The sequence below is a fragment of the Dermacentor albipictus genome, chromosome 9 (genome assembly GCF_038994185.2).
Source record: "Dermacentor albipictus isolate Rhodes 1998 colony chromosome 9, USDA_Dalb.pri_finalv2, whole genome shotgun sequence".
NCBI classification, from domain to species: Eukaryota; Metazoa; Arthropoda; class Arachnida; order Ixodida; family Ixodidae; genus Dermacentor; species Dermacentor albipictus.
Genome location: NC_091829.1, coordinates 11,384,528 through 11,403,607, shown reverse-complemented (window position 1 = coordinate 11,403,607; position 19,080 = coordinate 11,384,528). Strand labels below are relative to the sequence as shown.

Sequence of the window (19,080 nt, the reverse complement as noted above, 5' to 3'; positions counted from 1 at the left end):
GTACTGTTGCTCTCCTTCACTTTCGTTAGTTCGAACTTTCGTTAATTCGAACTGAAGCGGCTTCCCCTTGCGGTTCGAATTAACGAGCTTTTACTGTATATATATATATATATATATATATATATATATATATATATATATATATATATATATATATATATATATATATATATACATACATACATACATACATACATACATACATACATACATACATACATACATACATACATACATACATACATACATACATACATACATACATACATACATACATACATACATACATACATACATACATACATACATACATACATACATACATACATACATACATACATACATACATACATACATACATACATACATACATACATACATACATACATACATACATACATACATACATACATACATACATACATACATACATACATACATACATACATACATACATACATACATACATACATAGGTAGTCTGTAAACACGACAGCTTTTGTACTTTTGAAGCCTTCATGTGTTTTACAGCCGAAAGTTATGCATAAGCCGTTGCCGTAAAGATGCTCGTTTCTGGGTGTTGAACATTGAATTCCGAGAAAGATGGTCCGACTGCCGCGTAAGATAGGACATTAGCTGACTGACTTTGATGCGTCGGTATGCAATTCTGGACAGTACTTCGACTGGACCTACAGAAAGTGCATGTGGATGTGCACCTCTGGAGCCTTTGTGATTTCGGCAAAGGTCGTGTCACATTCTATCAGTTGTCACAGCCACTGTGGCAACAGCGTAGTTGGAGTAATCAGCGGGACGCTCATTTCCTCGCTCAGCTTCCTCACGTGCAGTGAGAAAGGTTTTCTAATTGAAGGCCGGCTTTGAAATAGTGCGGAACACTTCGAATCAATAAAGGTTTTATAACAAGGGTGTTAAGAATTAGACCGTACTTTGAAAAAGTACGCGAAGCTTAGGTATGTTCTTTGCAGTTATAGTGACCACTCATTCGATTCCACGTATGAACTCTGCAAAGTACTTGTTCTGAAGACGCCTGTGGGCATGCAAATATCTAAGTTGTGAACTGTATACAAAATCGTTAATGAGCTTGGAGCGGCAGTTTGGCACACCACGGAACCATAGTCCAGACGTAAGCGTATGAGGCTCCTGTGCAGGTTGATTAAGCAGCCCCTATCACTGCCCCATGTCGTGAGCGCCAGAATTTTAAGCATGTTCATGTTTTCAAGGATTTCGCTTTCAGACAGTTTGTATGTGGTATGAATGTAAGTTTAAATTTAAGTATGACACCAAGAAGCTTGTGCGGTCTGTTCAAAGGTCAGCACTGTCCATGGAGCTGGATACGAGGCCCTGGTAAAGGCCCCTCTTCCTTCTAAAGAGGAGACAGGAGCTTTTCTGCTGATTCAGATTGAAGTCGTTCTGATTTGCCCATGCTAAGATATTGTTGAGCCCAAAATGAACGTCTCGCCCACGGACTGCGATGTTACATGATTTAAATCCAATCTGTATATCATCGACCTAAGCTGAATAGAATATACTTTGTGGAATATACGAACGTAAAGAGTTCATTTTCACAATAAAAATGGTACAATAAAAAGTACGTTGCCCTGCAGCACCCCAGTTTCCTGTGCAAATGACCCACACAGAGCATTACCAATTCTCACACGGAAATTATTGTGTGAGACATAGCTTTCTATTATGCTAAGCATGTTGCCATTGATACCCATTTCCGATAGATATCTGATATTGCTACAGCAGCATGGGGTGTCAGTTTTTTTTTTCATATCTAGAAAAACTGACAAGAAATATTGTTTATGGGCAAATGCTTCGTGCAAGTTCGCCTTAATGTGCTCATGATGGTGGGTTGTGGACCGACCTTCTCAAAAACCACATTGATAGGGATCAAGCATGTTGTTTGATTCTATATAAGAAACGCAAGAGACGGCGGTTTATCGTTTTTTTGAAAAGCTTACATAGGCATATTGAAGAGCTTCGGGGCGGTAGCTTGTTACCAAGAGTGGGCCTTTATCCTGTTTCTAAACTGGGACAATAGCTCATTTCCATGCCACTAGAAGGTGTCCCGCTGCCCAAGTGTAACGAAGCGCGAGCAATGTAATTTGTGTGTACGTGTGCATGTTCTTGATCATGACATACATGATATTGTCTGCTGCCGGCCTAGAGCCTTTGCAGTTGTTCAATGCTCAGCAATGTTGAGTGGACAGTTCTATAAATCGTTTCCTATGCGTTTGTGGTCGAGTCTCTTGCGTTCTTCTATTTCTTTGTGTTTAAGGGATGTCTGTGTATTCAGCGCGGAGCTATACACACAACAAAAATGTTTTCTAAGAGCGTCGGCCACTTCTAACCTGTTACCTTGGTTATTTACCGAATGTAGCGGATGCAGTTCCTGCCCATTTAGCCTTCTCAGCACATTCCACACTTTTTTTTCTTGTGTATAAAATTCATTCCCGACAGAAACCTCTCCCACCTGGTTCTCCTAGCCTGTAGTCGCGTGGCGGTGGCCACAGCAAGACTTAATGGGAAGGACGTTTGGGAATGGCCAGGACCGGCGGGAAAATCCCACCTCATGTTAGCCCTTACAGTCCGATACTGGCCTCCCCAAGACACCGAAAGTATTCGAACTATCTAAAGAAAAGCTATCGTGTATTATGTAAATTACTTGCCTTTAATGCGATGGCCATACGCCCAACCGGATACGTCGTAAGAGGAACACTTATGATTCCTAAGTATAGCATCATATAAATTCAAAAACAAATAAAAAAATGGAAATCACAATGGACAACAAAGTTAAGTAACACATTAAACCCACAAAAAAATCTAAAAGGAACGCGATATGGAACTAAATGGGGAACCTACACTCGTTTTCTAAATCTATTCACAAAAATTAGGCTACCTGGAAGGACACAAGCACTGAACCATGACATATCTGTTCGAGACAAACCCAGGGTCCCACCTAATTCCAAGCTTTCCCGGAAGACCATGCTCCTAGCCCCAAAAACCATATCCTGCGAGGAAAAACTCTTGCGCACGTCGAAGCAGCTCTTCAGAGCAGCATACTTAGATGCCTTTTCACGCGTTTTGTGCTTTATAGCCCCGTCATTAGCGTCCAAAACAACGGCCAAGTCAACTACAAGATCCTCGTCATCAGTTTCAATGACGAGATGAGGTTTCAACCTAGTACCTTCGCGTGTCGTCAGACGAGGCTCTTCACGAACTACGACGCTCGCATTCTTTTCCCTGACTACGCGGGCCACATGCACAGCGACGAAGTTGTGACGCTCGGTTGGTGCAATGTGAACGGACTCGCATTCTTGCAGGATGTAGAAGGTGGTTTCAGGTTTTTAGTGTTGTCTATATATGGCAAAAGTCGTGATGTCGGATCGCTACTTCGTTTGTTGGTCAGAGACCTCGTAGAATAAAGATTCGTGTTGAGGCGTAGTGTCTTAAGACGATCACCCTCCTTCAATAACCTGGAGTTATGATAAAGCCAAGTGTTTGCAACGACCCGGCCATGATGTGCCAGAATATCCTTATTGGTATACTTAGACTTAAGGTCGGACCACCACTTGTGTGATCCTCTCTTTAATGCCATTTCAACTGCTTTCGAGGTAGTGATTCCAGAAGGGACTTGGATAAGTTCAGAAATTCTCAAGAAGTTCTTATTCATAGAGTGTCAAAAAAATAGTCAACGAATGTGTCTCTTAGGCTAAAAGATGCGCAAGGCTTCCAAATTGAGCAACCTCTAGCATTTTTTGCAACTGGATAACCTCCAAACCCCCGCTTTCTGAAGGTAACCAAATCTGAATATTACCAAAGTCTAGAAGAAGGTGAAGAACTTTCATGATCCATCTGCGGATAAGCCCGTCTAACCTGCAGGATTCTGAAGAAGCACCTATTGTATTAGAAGCACTGTACAAGAACATTTAAATAACCAGTTGTCTCAGGCAAACCTTCTGGGGCGATTTTAGCGAGGCTCTAGCAGTAAGATGAAGTTTCAAAGCTTTAGCTGACCTAATTGGGTTCTTGTTAATGAAGGTGTCTAAACTGAGATACTGGATCGGCTCATCTCTGTGCTTTGGTAGGATATCATGAGCTCTGGAGCCGTGTTCCTCTGGAGCCGTGGTTTTCCTAGCGAAATCCAACACCATCAGTTCCAAGGCATGTCACCCGACGACACCGATGGCTGCGGAACTTGCAGCTCTTCGCGCTGCACTTCGTCTCGTCAGCCAAGAACAACCTCGAGGATGGCCAATATTCAGTGACTCGAAGGCAGCACTACAGTCTTTGCTATCAGCCCTGCGGCGTGGACCACACGAACAAGTGGTATTCGAGATTAGAGAACTAATCCATACCTTGACTGAGAAAGGACACCACGTGACATTTCAACGGCTTATAAGTCACTTCGGCGTCATAGGGAACGAACACGCCGATAACGCTACTCGGTCGGTTCTTAAGGGCCACGAATAGGAGCCGACACCATTATAAAGGTCAGATGCCGCTAGAAAACTTCGAATGCTTAACCGTGATATCACGTTCTCCTTGTGGAACGCGGGAAGTTTTCAAAACAACCGGCTGCACAACCTAGACTCCTCTCTACGCTTTTGCATTCCAGCTGGACTCTGCCATCGCGAAGCTACCCTGCTTTGTCAAATATGGCTAGGGGTGGCCTTCACCAAGCCTTTTGCTTTCCGAATCGGATAGGCCGACGACGCCTCGTGTGAAGACTGTGGTAACGAGGAGACTCTTCAACACCTTTTCTGTGACTGCCCTAGCTACCATATACAGAGACAATCGCTTGCAATTGCGATAGCGCACTTTGACCGAAGAGCTCTAACAGAGGAACTTATTTTAATGTGCCCCCATCACAAGCCGTCGCAGCGGAGGGCGACGAGGACACTGCTGCAGTTTTTAAAGGCAACAGAATTGGACAAGCGTCTGTAGCCTGAACAGATGTTTATAGTGCTGCACGTGCGACTGTGCTGTGCGGTGACAGTATGCGGCGGCAGTGATCGACTGTGGTTGTATGTCTATGATCCTTTCTTTATCTCTACTTTGTTATCACTTTACCTCCCCTCCCCTCTCTCCCCAGCGTAGGGTAGGAAACCTGATCTTCCCCTCTGGTTAACCTCCCTGCCTTTCCCTTTCCTCTGTCTCTCTCTCTCTATGACCCAATATATATAACGGAGGAATATTATAATCAAAACCCTTGCTGGAATGGTTAAGACGCCATCTAAAATACTGAGACTTTAGAGGATAAATCTTAAAATCAACATTCTTGAGTAAGGACACAGTTCTATCTACCAGTAGTTGAAGCCCTTCAAGGTTAGTTGACATGAGAAGCAAGTGATCGGCAAACGCCATTGCTGACATGTAAGTATCTAGTAGTGGACTATCTACGCCTAATTAGTTAAGACAGTATATTAACCCATTAAGAGGGCACATATGTGTCGTAGTTACTTCCGCCGTTTATACGCGCTTCTTTGGATTTCATCACAGAGCACTAGGTAGAAATCACATCTCGTCAACCCCGTCAACGGCTTTCGCAATGCTTTGTTTTAATTAGACAGTCGGATTCCCCCGGTCCATGGCAGTTCTGAGTTGGCTGTTTTCTGCCGGCTGAAGCAAAAACCTCAGTCGCGAAGCGCAAGGGAAACCACAGAAACAGTGGCTTTCCACGGGAAGGTCCCGACGATGTCCGGGCTCGGACCCCACCGATTTCTACGGTAGCGAGCTCCGCCCAATACCAGTACAATGCCGTTGCTGCTTCTGGATCCCAGCCCGACCGGCTGAGCCCTCAGAGCTAATCCTTTTCCCAAGGTTATAAATCCGTTTTGCCGACTTCCCTTAGCTACATTGGTCTATCGACTAGAGGCTGTTCACCTTGGAGACTTGCTGGCGATGTGGGTAACGTTCGGCACGGAAATCACACTCCTTCACTCGGATATTCAAAGGCCGACAGGAGCGCACCGGGCAGCGCAAGAGCCGCACTTCTCCACGGAGCCACGTCCCCATGTCGTGGTTAGTGGGCTAGTGCCCTCAGCTGCTTCGCAGCGCCTGTCGGTGCGGTAGTATCCATCCATTCTAGAAACAACCATGGGGGAGTACACGAGTTGTGCAATAAATTTGCTTCTTTTTTAAATGTTTTTCATTTCACTTCCTCGGTACTTGGAAGAATTCGAAAAAACTATTTGAATCAATTCGCACTTAGGCTGTTATATTCGAATTCTTTACGCACCGAAAATTTTGCTTTTCGCATAGCACTACCGCTTACCCGGGCACTACGTACCCTATGTCGCATAACAAAAATTTTCTGGGCATGATAACAAAATTTTTCTGGGCACGACAGGATCATGAGGCACGCCGTAGTGGGGCGCCTCAAAATAATTTTGACCACCAAGGGTTCTTTAGCGTGCACCCAAAGCACGGTACGTGGGCGTTTTTGCACTTCGCTTCCTATCGAAATGCGGACACCGCTGCCGGGATTTGATCCCACACCTTCGGTATAAGTAGAAAAACGCCAAATCCACTACGCCACCAGGTCGGCTGATATAGTCCATAACCAGTGACCAAAGTTGGTGTAAAAGAGGTTCACTAATGAGCAGAAAATACACGCTGACCGAGAATGGCGCGAAAGAAGTTCATTGAGGAGCGGCACATATGATCGCATACCAGTTACCCAAGTTGGTCTAAAGGATGATTTCGAACCCCCTTCCCACAGTACAGCAGCCTGACCGTCTACCCATTAGACCACGGACTACGCTGTGAGCCAAGTCGGCGTGGAATAGGTTAGATTCGGATAAACCCACAAACCAGTATCGAGGCAAACATACCGCAAACCGAGTGCAGTTCAGAAGGAATAGCAACTTCAATAATTAGAAGCTACACAGAGAACGTCCGCGGACATAGAGAGAGATGCCTTCGCGTTTGCCTGCGCGCGCCTGATAACGTGCTTGTTAATTCAGTTAGTAAGCGAATGTTCACAGCAGTTTGTGCGACTAATAAAACGACTAACTTTCGTATAGTGTAGAGTGTGTGAAATAGTTTTATAGGGAACATGCAGAGCCAAAGGTAATGGAAATATTACGACGCAACACGTCACGTCTTGGATGCGCTTACCTTGCTGGCCCGACTCGTACAGTGGACCACCGTGCTGCCTCCCATGCTTGAGCCGGTGATGACGCCCGAAAGGCCAGCATCGCCTTTGCCCGGCAGATGCGAGCACGACCCGAACACGCCGACCTCTCGTGCCGTTCGTTCTCGGCACCAATGAAAAAGAAAAGACATCGCACGCGTGTGTGAGAATCACGGCGACAGGTTATAACGACGCGAAACCTTTAACTATTTTGTACATCTTCAGACAGCAATCTTAGCACAAGGCGAGAAACGCTTTCAGCCATATACTCGGTATACTGTCACAGTACCAGCGTGATCCCCTGCGAAAGTCATAGCCCTAGATGCTGCTCCCGAACCACTGGCCGTGCGCGCATCAATAGCTTTCTTTTTTTATTCACCTAACCTAAAGGCCCTTTTATAGGCATTACATAGGGGACTGAAAAAAAGCAATGAATGAACGTTATACATAGCACCGCAAGTGATACAAAACAAAAGACTGAAAAATAATGGTTAATTTCGTCAAATCCCTATTACGTATCAGTATGCGTCCTGCGCTCCAGTTTATTAACAAAAGCATCGTAATTGTTCTTCGCCATACTGATGAGGTCGATCTTCAAAATTACTCACGCACATAAGCACGCAGTAGCAACAGCGAAGAGTACAGGTGGGCCCACTGTTGGAGAGAAGACGAGAGCGCGTGGCTCATGCTCCAAGCAGCATCAGGCACAGGAAGCGGCGAAAACCCAGCGCATACGCGAAACGTCGCATGCCGCGCGTCGTCTGTTTCCGCGCCACCCCTTCGCTTCGCCAGCGCGCAGCGTTCGCCCTCACCTCTCGAGCCACGGTTGCGGTGAACCTGATTTGAAGGATATAAAAAAAAGCGCTTGACTTTCCAGCCATCCGGATGCTAACGGCGTGAAAATAATCGAGCTCTCGGAAGTCTCGGGGATATCAAGACCCGTTTGCCCATTTTTCTGTAAGAAGCTTCGCGTTCGGACGTTATCGCGCGACAGACTGAAACATGCATTCATTTCGTGGGTGGAGCGTGGCATATGACTCAACGAAATGACCTGCACGACGTTTCTTTGCCGCACCATTGTGCACGGCATGTTTCAGTGGTATTTTGCTCCGTCGTGCTGTCTGTCGAGTTGCTCAAAGATAGGAAGCGCCATGCTCATCTAGCATTTTTTAATCAAACTTTATACCTTCGAAGGCCTTAGGCCTTCAAAGATATAGCTTTACCGAAGCGCGTGAAGTATTGTGGGGTAGACACTAACGTACGGAAGCAAACTGAGAATTCGTGGTAGCCGACGGTGTTGGGAACGCTTCCGTCCGCGAAATGTTCACCCGAGACGCAGCAAAACGTCATCCGACCTCTCCAAAAATACCGTATAAAACATTGCTGCCACTTATTCTAATTCTACCCCACTGCAGTAGAAGTGAGTTCGTGTGCTTTCTATGTCTCACGTGTCGCAGTACACGAAACGTTTATCCGTTAAGCGTGGGGCTGGGTGGGCTCTTGACGTTACTGCAGTGCAGGGTGGCTGCGTGCGAGGAAAGCGAAGGGGTGGCTCGGTAGCAGACGACGCGCCGGCCCTGCGTCGTTTTGCGCATGGTTTTCGCCGCTTCCTGTACAAGGCGCTGCGCGGAACATGAGCCAAGCGCTCGCGCATTCCCTCCGACAGTAGACCGAGCTGTACGGCCGCCATCTTTTTGAACGTGAACAAGGGAGCAAGTGGCTTTCTGCACTACGGACGCAGTTATCCGGTGCCTCAACATCCGTGCCCTTACGCGGCATCTTACCTTCAAGCGCATCAAGTCAACGGAGCGCTCGTTTGTCGTCTGCTAGCCGTTATTTTCCTCGGCGGTGACCGCATTATGACTAAACAAAATTGGAATGATTCCAGTAAGATTGTATTCCTACTCCTTAGCTTTACCCTATTTACTAAGCTCCCTGTCTTTCTATCTATTCATGATTCCTCCTTAATTACCAGGAAATCGTTACCCAGTTACTTTTTTTGTTTTCTCCAGGGTTCTTTTAGTCACACAATGCAGAAAAGAAGCAAAGAACCGCAAACATCCAAACTTTTATTTTGTGCACTTTTCAAGAAATGTTGGAACACTGAGAAGCGACAGATGTAAATTGCAATTATTCGCCTGCTTGATTTTCTTTAGTATTTTGTCATATCTCCTTTCTCAGCAACAACTGCTGCCATTCCAGACAGTATTGACTACAGGGCAGGCACAAGGCTACTTGCTCTAGGATGCTCCCACTCTTGTCAAACAGCTACCAACAACTCGTCCGCAAGTCGCCGAGTAAATCGGGTGTCGCTCCATGGCTGCTCTCACGCGCCCCAGATATTCTCGTAGATGTTGGTGTCATTGGCCGGCCAGGATAGCGCCCTCGATGGGGTGTGGAGGCCCGAGACCGTACCTTGAACACCACACGTCCACGCAGGTGCGTCGGCTCGTGGCGACTACCTGCACATTGGCTGGCTCGACTCTGCATGCATGGAAATCATATATTTAGTCGTTCGCAGAAAATAAAGACCGGTCGGAAAAAGAACTCTTACCGTGTCCCTCTTGCTCGCCGCACTCGCACGCGTTGGTTTCGACGTGTTGAAAAAGTCGACTCGTCCGAAAAGATTATTTGACCGCAGTCATCGGAAGTCCACGAGCCGTTCGCTTCGGCAAATTGCACTCGAGACGCCTTGTTCCATGCATGTGAAGACAGGATTTGGCGCAGCCACAGAACATGGTTGTCCAACACTTCAGAGACGTCTACGTATAGTAACAGCCGAAGCGTCCGCGTCCAGCAGCTTCCGAACTTCGCTAGCAGACAGATATTTTCTCCGTGATGGCAACTACCACAAGCGCGTCCTCTTCATCCGTCGTTGTACTTGGTCGACGTCTATGTGGGGCGTCAGAAATGCGGCCTTCCTGGCTGAATGCTTGTATAATCCTATCGACAGTCTTTAGCGGCCTCTGCACCTGGGCGCAGATGGAACGCTGAGAGTATCCATCTGAGTGAAAGTCTGACAATGTCCCCGCATTCTCCGAAACACGCCCCACGCTGAGGTGCAAGAGCTGCTGTGATCAATGGACAAATACACATACCTTCCTCGAAGACAGGAGGTTACCTTTACAATACGCCCAGAAATATAATACCCATGCGTGGCAACAGCCTAGCTGAAGAACGCAGAATGATCTTGGGATCGTCGGCAAAGAATATCAGTTTCATGTTTATTCATACATCCTGTGGAATGTAATTGCAAATTCAACATTCTTATCGCTCCTTAAGCGTACGCCTCCCTTATTGCGGTATGCATGCAGTAGACGACACGCACGTGCTTGTGTGACGCAATGACGCACAGCGCATGCGCAGTGTTTCTCGGTGCTAAACCACGCTAGCAGTACGGAAAGTCACGTGCTCCCATGTCCACGCTCAAAAAGATCGCGACCTGGCATGGTCGTCTGTGACCGTCTAGGAGGAGCCCCTGGACCGCGCTTTCTTTCAAAATTACAACTGCCTCGAATATGTTCCGAAAACAAATGTCACCTACTTCTCGATGTACACACACAAGCGATCACTTCCCTCGACAAGCATCACGGATCGCCTTCGATCACCCTCGTGACATCGCTCCACAGATGGGTCACACTGTACATCCGCCTGATTTGGTGTTTGCATTTAGGAATAGCGTCGGAAGGGTGTAGAGCACGAGTGTAAAAATTGCACGAAATTAAAGTTGTGCACAAACACTGAATTTATTAATGCATAAGGTCGCATTAAACTGTACGCGTCACCATTAGTTGTACAGGATTTCAATATAAAGTTTCGCTTCAAGTAGATTCCAACGTGTGCCTTCGAGCTGCGTAACATTTATCTTTCCGCACAATTATTGGCTCGCGGCGTATCCCTGATTCGGCTAGTTCTCCACCAATGGTGCCGCAATAGAAACCAGCAAAAACATTGTAAAACGCAAAGTCGGCAAGAATCCTTAACTACACGTTTAGCAAGTTTTGAGTGGAGTTTCGGAGTACATAACGAAGAGGCTATGTTTTCATTCCGCCGACATCTAATTCGGCGACATGCTGCACTGTTGTGACAGCTATCGTGCATTTGTCGAACTGTTGACACGCGTACATTTCGAGAGCAGGAAAAAGAACGCGCTTTACAGCGAAGAGGTACATATCGCATAGCTACTACACAATAAGTTCATTTAGCGTAATTACTACACTTCTAATTAACGGAAGAATTGCGCTCACCTTGTTCTAGGGAAGCGTAACTTGGCCCGGCTGTTCGTCCCCCCGTTGTTCTTCGAACCATGAGCGACAGGGAAGTCCTGCGCGCGCAAGCAGACAGCATTCTTTCAGTCAAATTTTGGCGCATTCGAAAAAGTTGCGGCCTCACGGCACAAGCCAAAATAATTCACGAAAACACATGAATGCTCTTGCGCTCAGTCACATGCACCGACTAATGACAAAATGGCCACCGACGTTAAAACAGGCCGCGTTATCAGTGCAGACTACCTCGCCTTCTACTGCAGCAAAAGCAACGTTTAATTGCGAGGATATGGGCGAAGTCATACAGCGCTATAGGAAATAATTTTTTTTTTCAACCCAGCGACATGAAGTACAGTGGCGTGCTGCGCTGGACAAGCAATTGTATTTAACGGTTGATACGCCTACTTCGCGAGCAGGCAAAAGAAAGCGTTTTGCAGAAACAAAAATGAGGGCAGGGCATTTAGCATAGCAGCTACTCGTACTGTTGCTGGTGCTGAATTATTTCAAAACTGATTCAAGAATTAGTCTCACCTCTCGTTAGCGGGGAAACGTAGCTTGACCCGGCTATCCGTTCCAGCGTTGTTCTAACCACGAACCACGGGTATGTCCTACAAGAATGAGCAGCCAGCATTCTTTCGGTGACTCCGTGGTCCCTTCGAAAAAGCGACGTTAATTGCAGCTTGACGCCAGAAGCCAAATATATTCACGAAATCATGTGAGCACTCTTGAACGCAACCACACGCACCGACGTATGGCAAAATGGCAGCATGGGTCAAAGAAAGGCCCGACATCCGTGCAGGCTACATCGCTTGCTATCGCGACGAAGGCAACGTTCAAATGCGCAGAACGGGTCGAAATCAAATGACGTGAAATAAACGGTGACAAAGACGCTGATTAGGATGTTAGTCGACCAACTTGCCGTTCTGATGCAGAAATTTCGATAGAAAGAAAGAGAGAGGGGGAAGCAAACGGTTGCCGCCTGCGATTCTTTAGCTTCCGCTGACCTCGGGAGCACCAGCAGGAGAAACGTAGGCCTTATCTGACTTTTTTTCGCAGTACGTACGATCGTCATCTTTGGGAAAGGGAACACACGATTGCGGCGCACACAGCCTCCGGGATCACATGCTATGCGGCGCTACGGCGAGGTGCGAAGTTCAAAACTCGAAGACGCCGTTCCGTATTTAGGTTGCCCCCTCGTAAGTTGGTGATAACTGATGGCTCGTTGTGCTTTTATTTCGATAGTTCCTGTGTAATTCTGTGTAATTCATTATGACCATGCGTATACTAAGGTGTTATATTTTGCAATGGCATATTTATCAGTTGAACCTCAGCCGAACGTCACTATGCATTTTTTTTTCTTAGCTGTTGACACTGCGAGACATTAAGGTGTCTGTTTGAGCATGTTGGTAAGACATGAGTGCAACCTTTCGCGCACAAGACGAGGACGAAGAAGAGGCTGAGGCACACGAGCGTAGACTTACAACAATGTTTTATATTGAAGCAAATGACCACATATATAGCAGTACCTGTGACACATCACGTGTGCGCCACCCGCAGAAAATACCTATCTCTACGCAAGAAGGATAGTTCCTTGCTGGGAAGTGCGATGAACGGTTTTGACTCACAGGTGTCACCACACCTATCAATCAATTCCGTTTCGATGATTTCTCGAGTTAATTGATTACGATTTTTGCTGACAATTGAGCATGCATTATATACTGGTTTACATGTGACCGTATTTGTGGCGTCTGCCCTGATCACACGTACAATTTCTACAGCGAGCATTCTATCATTCAATGATATCACAGTGTAGCGATGCTCCTGTGGCCTGTCATTAAGGCATCGTCCGGTCTGACCAACAGTTACACCCACAGTTCAAATGCATATTATAAGCTATTCCTTCTGTACAGTCAACGAACTTTGACTGATGTCTCTTTTCGCAAGCAAGCTCTTTGGGGGCACACGCACTGGTCAACCTGCGCAAAGATCGCAGTTTATCGGGAGCGGGAAAACAACTTCTGATTAGCCCACTGGCCAATCCTTTTCGATCAATGCGATATGCCGTGGATATACGGAATAACCGCGACTTTTGTAAAGCGTGGAAGACTGAGAGGCACTAGTTATTTGCGGTGACATGCGCTTCAACAGGGCTTCAGCAACGCTAACGAGGACAAGTGGGGGTTATCCCGTGTTCATGAGGCGAAGTGCCTGATCAGAGAAGCTGTCAGCCATGAGCTCTGGGCAAGACTTGCCTGTCCAGTTCTTTAAGCAAGTCTTGCCCAGAGCTTACGGTCCCGCTCATCCACCTATCTTTGCCAATATCCACTCTTGAGGTCAAAGGGGGAGAAAATTTTGCACATTGGAGCCGACCTAACCTTTCATCGATACGCGAAAGGGGGTATTCGCCCGTTTAGTTACGCTGTTCAGTTCATGGTAGTCAACACGGAATCGAAGTGTGTTACATTTTTCTTAACGAGCACTACGGGAGCTGCCCACGGAATGTTGGAAGGCTGAATAACGTCACCTGAAAGCATCTCCTCTACTTGCTTTTTGATTATCTCCCTTTCTTTTAGGGAAACTCGATACGGGGGCTGGTATACCGGTCTCGTGGCGTCCCCTGTTATAATTCTGAGTTTTGCAACAGACGTGAGCCTTATCTTCGATGAAGTGGTGAAGCAGTCAGAAAAATCCTTTATCAGGGCATATAACCGTTTCTTTTGTGCTTCCGGGAGTCTGGTTGACGGTAACTGATCTGCCGACACTGCAGGTTCCAGACAGAGCAGTTGACGTTGTCGTTACGTTACCAAATACCTTTGTTCAAAACAACCCATATGTTTCCATTCGCTATGCCTTCGCGGTCGTAGAATGTTTCATTCTCCACATGAACCATTACACTGCAGCGTGGTGGCACGGTTACATCATCCTCAACGACGCACCATGCAGCAAGACGTCGCTGCTTCGATTCCTGCACAGATATAGCTTGTCCTGTGGAGAATGACGCACTGGATGTACGTTGAACATGTTGAAAGGGGCAGCACAAGACGACGAAGACAGAAGGCAGGAACACATAGGACAGCGCTGAACTCACAACTAACTTTTCTCGAAAGCATACACAAACTTATATACTGCAATCCACAGCCACATGCTCTCCCATCGATGGCGTCATTCTCAGTGCGCAAGCAAAAACGCAAAATCCTGTAATCTAATGCTACACTATGAGGTGGTTTTAAAAATTCAAAATCACGTAGTTTAATTATGGTGTGATCAGCTTTTAGAAAATCCTAGTATAAGTTCCCTTGAACATTATAGCCGTACAATAAAGTCAGAAACGCAAATGAAGCCTCTTATTTTAAGTCTTCCGGTACATCTGCCAAGGGGCATAATAAGATGACCACCCCCATGCGTATCTGCGGACTAGTCCACTGCATCACAACTTTTTTTTTTCAGTTTCTTCTCCATTTAAATCAGCGCCGGCATCGACTAAGGCATTCTACTCGCATCCATGTATTATCAACCGCAGATCTGACACAATCTTTTCGTTACTGCACCTATTTACGAGAATTATCTCGTCATCGCATTGAAATTGTGTTGGAGGATCTTCATAGCTGTGGTTATCAGCGGCCTCACCTTTACAGGTCGCTTGCTTCAGTTTTCCTGGTGCGGGATTGGTGCATGACGCCTAGGCAATCTCGGAGACACGCGTGGACGACGGTGACCGTGGTTGACGTTGGCGTGGAGTAATGCATGGAGCCTTGGCGCGTGGACAAGTATTCTTCAATCTTGGCTGGTCGTTCACCGTTTCGGGGGCATGGTGCACTTAAGGAAAAACCTCTTAATCTAGCTTGAAGTGCGGGCAGAACCTATACAGGTGACCCACTTCTCCGCAGTGAAAACACAGAGGCCCGCGCTCGTGGCGACGCCAGACGTGACTTTTCCGGGGCATTTGCTCCGCAAAACGAGTTGCACTGCGCGCAACTAGCAACCGCTGCACCGCTGTAGCAACCGCTGCACTACTTTGTGCCCCGGTTTGCCCGAGCACGCCGGCGTACACTAGGATGCGCTGCATCGACTGTGGCTCACGCTCTCGATCCCGTATGACCCGCCTAAGTTCGTCCCGGACAACGTCGATGATAGTGCAATTGGAGTCTGAGGTGTCTGCAACTTGCTAAGCTCTTTCCTGATCACTGACCGGATGAGATCCCGCAGGGATCAAGGTCGTTCGGCACGCCTCCAGCACGCCTCCTCTTTTTTTTTCTTGTTGTGTTCTGTTTAGTTCTCCTGGTAACAAAACACGATGGTGATGGTTCTTTCACGAGCAGCATTTCCGAGAGCGTCCTCGGGTATTTATCCTCGTTCTCACACTCGTCCTCCATAGAGCCTCGGTGCCAGACAAAGAGCTTTAGATAGCAGCACTACTCGATTTCAAGCAGTGGCATCATCAAAGAAGGGCGGCAGATCAATACATTCCAATAAGAGTGGTGGCAGACGTCTCAAATTGCCATTATTGTTACAAAGCACAGTAAATTGGTGATGTACTGTCGATGACACAAAGAATGATCGTGATAACGAATGCACAAGCGTAGGTGCACCTTCTATAGACACGACGTGTACTCATCTTCTAGTCCCTTTTCTCCCTTCCCCAATGCAAGGTGACTAACCGGGCTCAGCCTGCCAACTCAGCCAGCTTTCATGCATTTTCCTTATCGTTTATCTTCCCTTCATTTGCAACAGGCGGAGCCATGACACCCCGTTTTATCCCGCGTTGTACGTCATTGGTCTCGTATATGTCACCAGCAATGCGTCCGACCAGCTTCCACGTGACCTGCTTGACGTCTGGGCGCCCAAGCTTTGCATGGCCGACGTCGCGGACCTGCTCGAGCTCTACAATGACGGAAGCCTTCAGCGTTTTGACAAGTAGATGGCGTATCTTGACGGCACCGGCAGGACTAGAAGCTGAAGCTTCCACAAGGTTGGCGGTATATCCTCGGGAAGTTGCAAGCTGGGAAACATTAAAGAAATTTTCTTTTTTCTAAGAGGCTAAAGCTCGACTGGAAGAGTTGACACACATTTTGTTTTTAAATCAGCCTCTCATTCCTGAAGTTTCCCGCTAGCAGTGATTCTAAGATTTATCTCCCTACGAACCATGAACGAGTGGATAGTGAACTTTTGAAACTAATTTAGAATGTTTACCAGTGGATTGTTCAGCCTGTTCAACGAGCAGCCTCAAAGCACAGTTGGAGATATATGACCGTGCTCGCCGAGATGCATCTGGAGGTATTTCTTCGTCCCAGTCAAAAAAAACTTCTTGTTCAAAGTGTTTCTCTTTGAGAGGGCATCCATTGGAATCTGAACCTGGCAACGTTTAACGTTAGAACGTTATCTAGTGAGGCGAGTCTAGCAGTGTTATTGGAGGAATTAGAGGATAGTAAATGGGATATAATAGGGCTCAGTGAGGTTAGGAGGACAAAAGAAGCATATACAGTGCTAAAAAGCGGGCACGTACTGTGCTACCGGGGCTTAGCTGAGAGACGAGAACTAGGCGTTGGATTCCTGATTAATAAGGAAATAGCTGGTAACATACAGGAATTCTATAGCATTAACGAGAGGGTGGCAGGTCTTGTTGTGAAACTTAATAAGAGGTACAAACTGAAGGTGATACAAGTCTATGCCCCTACATGCAGTCATGATGACCAGGAAGTCGAAAGCTTGTATGAAGACGTGGAATTGGCGATGGGTAAAGTCAAAACAAAATACACTATACTGATGGGCGACTTCAATGCCAGGGTAGGCAAGAAGCAGGCTGGAGACAAGTCAGTGGGGGAATATGGCATAGGCTCTAGGAATAGCAGAGGAGAGTTATTAGTAGAGTTTGCAGAACAGAATAATATGCGGATAATGAATACCTTTTTCCGCAAGCGGGTTAATCGAAAGTGGACGTGGAGGAGCCCGAATGGTGAGACTAGAAATGAAATCGACTTCATACTCTGCGCGAACCCTGGCATCATACAAGATGTAGACGTGCTCGGCAAGGTACGCTGCAGTGACCATAGGATGGTAAGAACTCGAATTAGCCTAGACTTGAGGAGGGAACGGAAGAAACTGGTACACAAGAAGCCAATCAATGAGTTAGCGGTAAGAGGGAAACTAGAGGAATTCCGCATCAAGCTACAGAACAGGTATTCGGCTTTAACTCAGGAAGAGGACCTTAGTGTTGAAGCAATGAACGACAATCTCATGGGCATCATTAAGGAGTCGGTGGTAACGCCGTTAGACAGGAAACCAGTAAGCTATCGCAGGAGACAAAAGATCTGATCAAGAAACGCCAATGTATGAAAGCCTCTAACCCTACAGCTAGAATAGAACTGGCAGAACTTTCTAAGTTAATCAACAAGCATAAGACAGCGGACATCAGGAACTATAATATGGATAGAATTGAACAGGCTCTCAGGAACGGAGGAAGCCTAAAAACAGTGAAGAAGAAACTAGGAATAGGCAAGAATCAGATGTGTGCGTTGAGAGACAAAGCCGGCAATATCGTTACTAATATGGATGAGATAGTTCAAGTGGCTGAGGAGTTCTACAGAGATTTATATAGTACCAGTGGCACCCACGACGATCGTGGAAGAGAAAATAGCCTAGAGGAATTCGAAATCCCGCAGGTAACGCCAGAAGAAGTAAAGAAAGCTTTAGGAGCTATGCAAAGGGGGAAGGCAGCTGGGAAGGATCAGGTAACAGCAGATTTGTTGAAGGATGGTGGTCAGATTGTTCTAGAGAAACTGGCCACCCTGTATACGCAATGCCTCATAACCTGGAGCGTACCGGAATCTTGGAAGAACGCTAACATAATCCTAATCCATAAGAAAGGGGATGCCAAAGACTTGAAAAATTATAGACCGATCAGCTTACTGTCCGTTGCCTATAAAGTATTTACTAAGGTAATCGCAAATAAAATCAGGAACACCTTAGACTTCTGTCAACCAAAGGACCAGGCAGGATTCCGTAAAGGCTACTCAACAAAAGACCATATTCACACTATCAATCAGGTGATAGAAAAATGTGCAGAATATAACCAACCCTTATATATAGCTTTCATTGATTACGAGAAAGCGTTTGATTCAGTCGAAACCTCAGCAGTCATGGAGACATTACGGAATCAGGGTGTAGATGAGCCATTTGTAAAAATACTGGAAGATATCTATAGCGGCTCGACAGCCACCGTAGTCCTCCACAAAGAAAGCAATAAAATCCCAATAAAGAAAGGCGTCAGACAGGGAGATACGATCTCTCCAATGCTATTCACCGCATGTTTACAGGAGGTATTCAGAGACCTGGAGTGGGAAGAATGGGGGATAAAAGTTGATGGAGAATACCTTAGCAACTTGCGATTCGCTGATGATATTGCCTTGCTTAGTAACTCAGGAGACCAATTGCAATGCATGCTCACTGACCTGGAGAGGCAAAGCAGAAGGGTGGGTCTGAAAATTAATCTGCGGAAAACTAAAGTAATGTTTAACAGTCTCGGTAGAGAACAGCAGTTTACGATAGGTAGCGAGGCACTGGAAGTGGTAAGGGAATACATCTACTTAGGGCAGGTAGTGACCACGGATCCGGATAATGAGACTGAAATAACCAGAAGAATAAGAATGGGCTGGGGTGC

The 19,080-nt window shown here is 46.5% G+C and overlaps 1 protein-coding gene across 14 annotated transcripts in view; it reads right to left on the bottom strand.

Annotated features, from left to right (window-relative positions):
- Window positions 1-19,080, bottom strand: part of LOC135911137 (uncharacterized) — a 110,496-nt gene that overhangs the window by 76,971 nt on the left and 14,445 nt on the right. For 4 of the 14 annotated variants that reach the window (XR_010567230.2, XR_010567229.2, XR_010567226.2 and 1 more), the window contains 4 exons: window positions 11,955-12,076; window positions 11,406-11,482; window positions 9,713-10,130; window positions 9,217-9,642 (listed from right to left, as the gene is read on the bottom strand). The gene's annotated coding sequence lies outside the window, so the exon portion shown is untranslated. Of the gene's footprint in view, window positions 1-9,216; window positions 9,643-9,712; window positions 10,163-11,405; window positions 11,483-11,954; window positions 12,077-12,168; window positions 12,574-19,080 lie in introns of those variants that run through there. The other 10 variants (XR_010567227.2, XM_065443291.2, XR_011508816.1 and 7 more) reach the window with 9 other exon arrangements.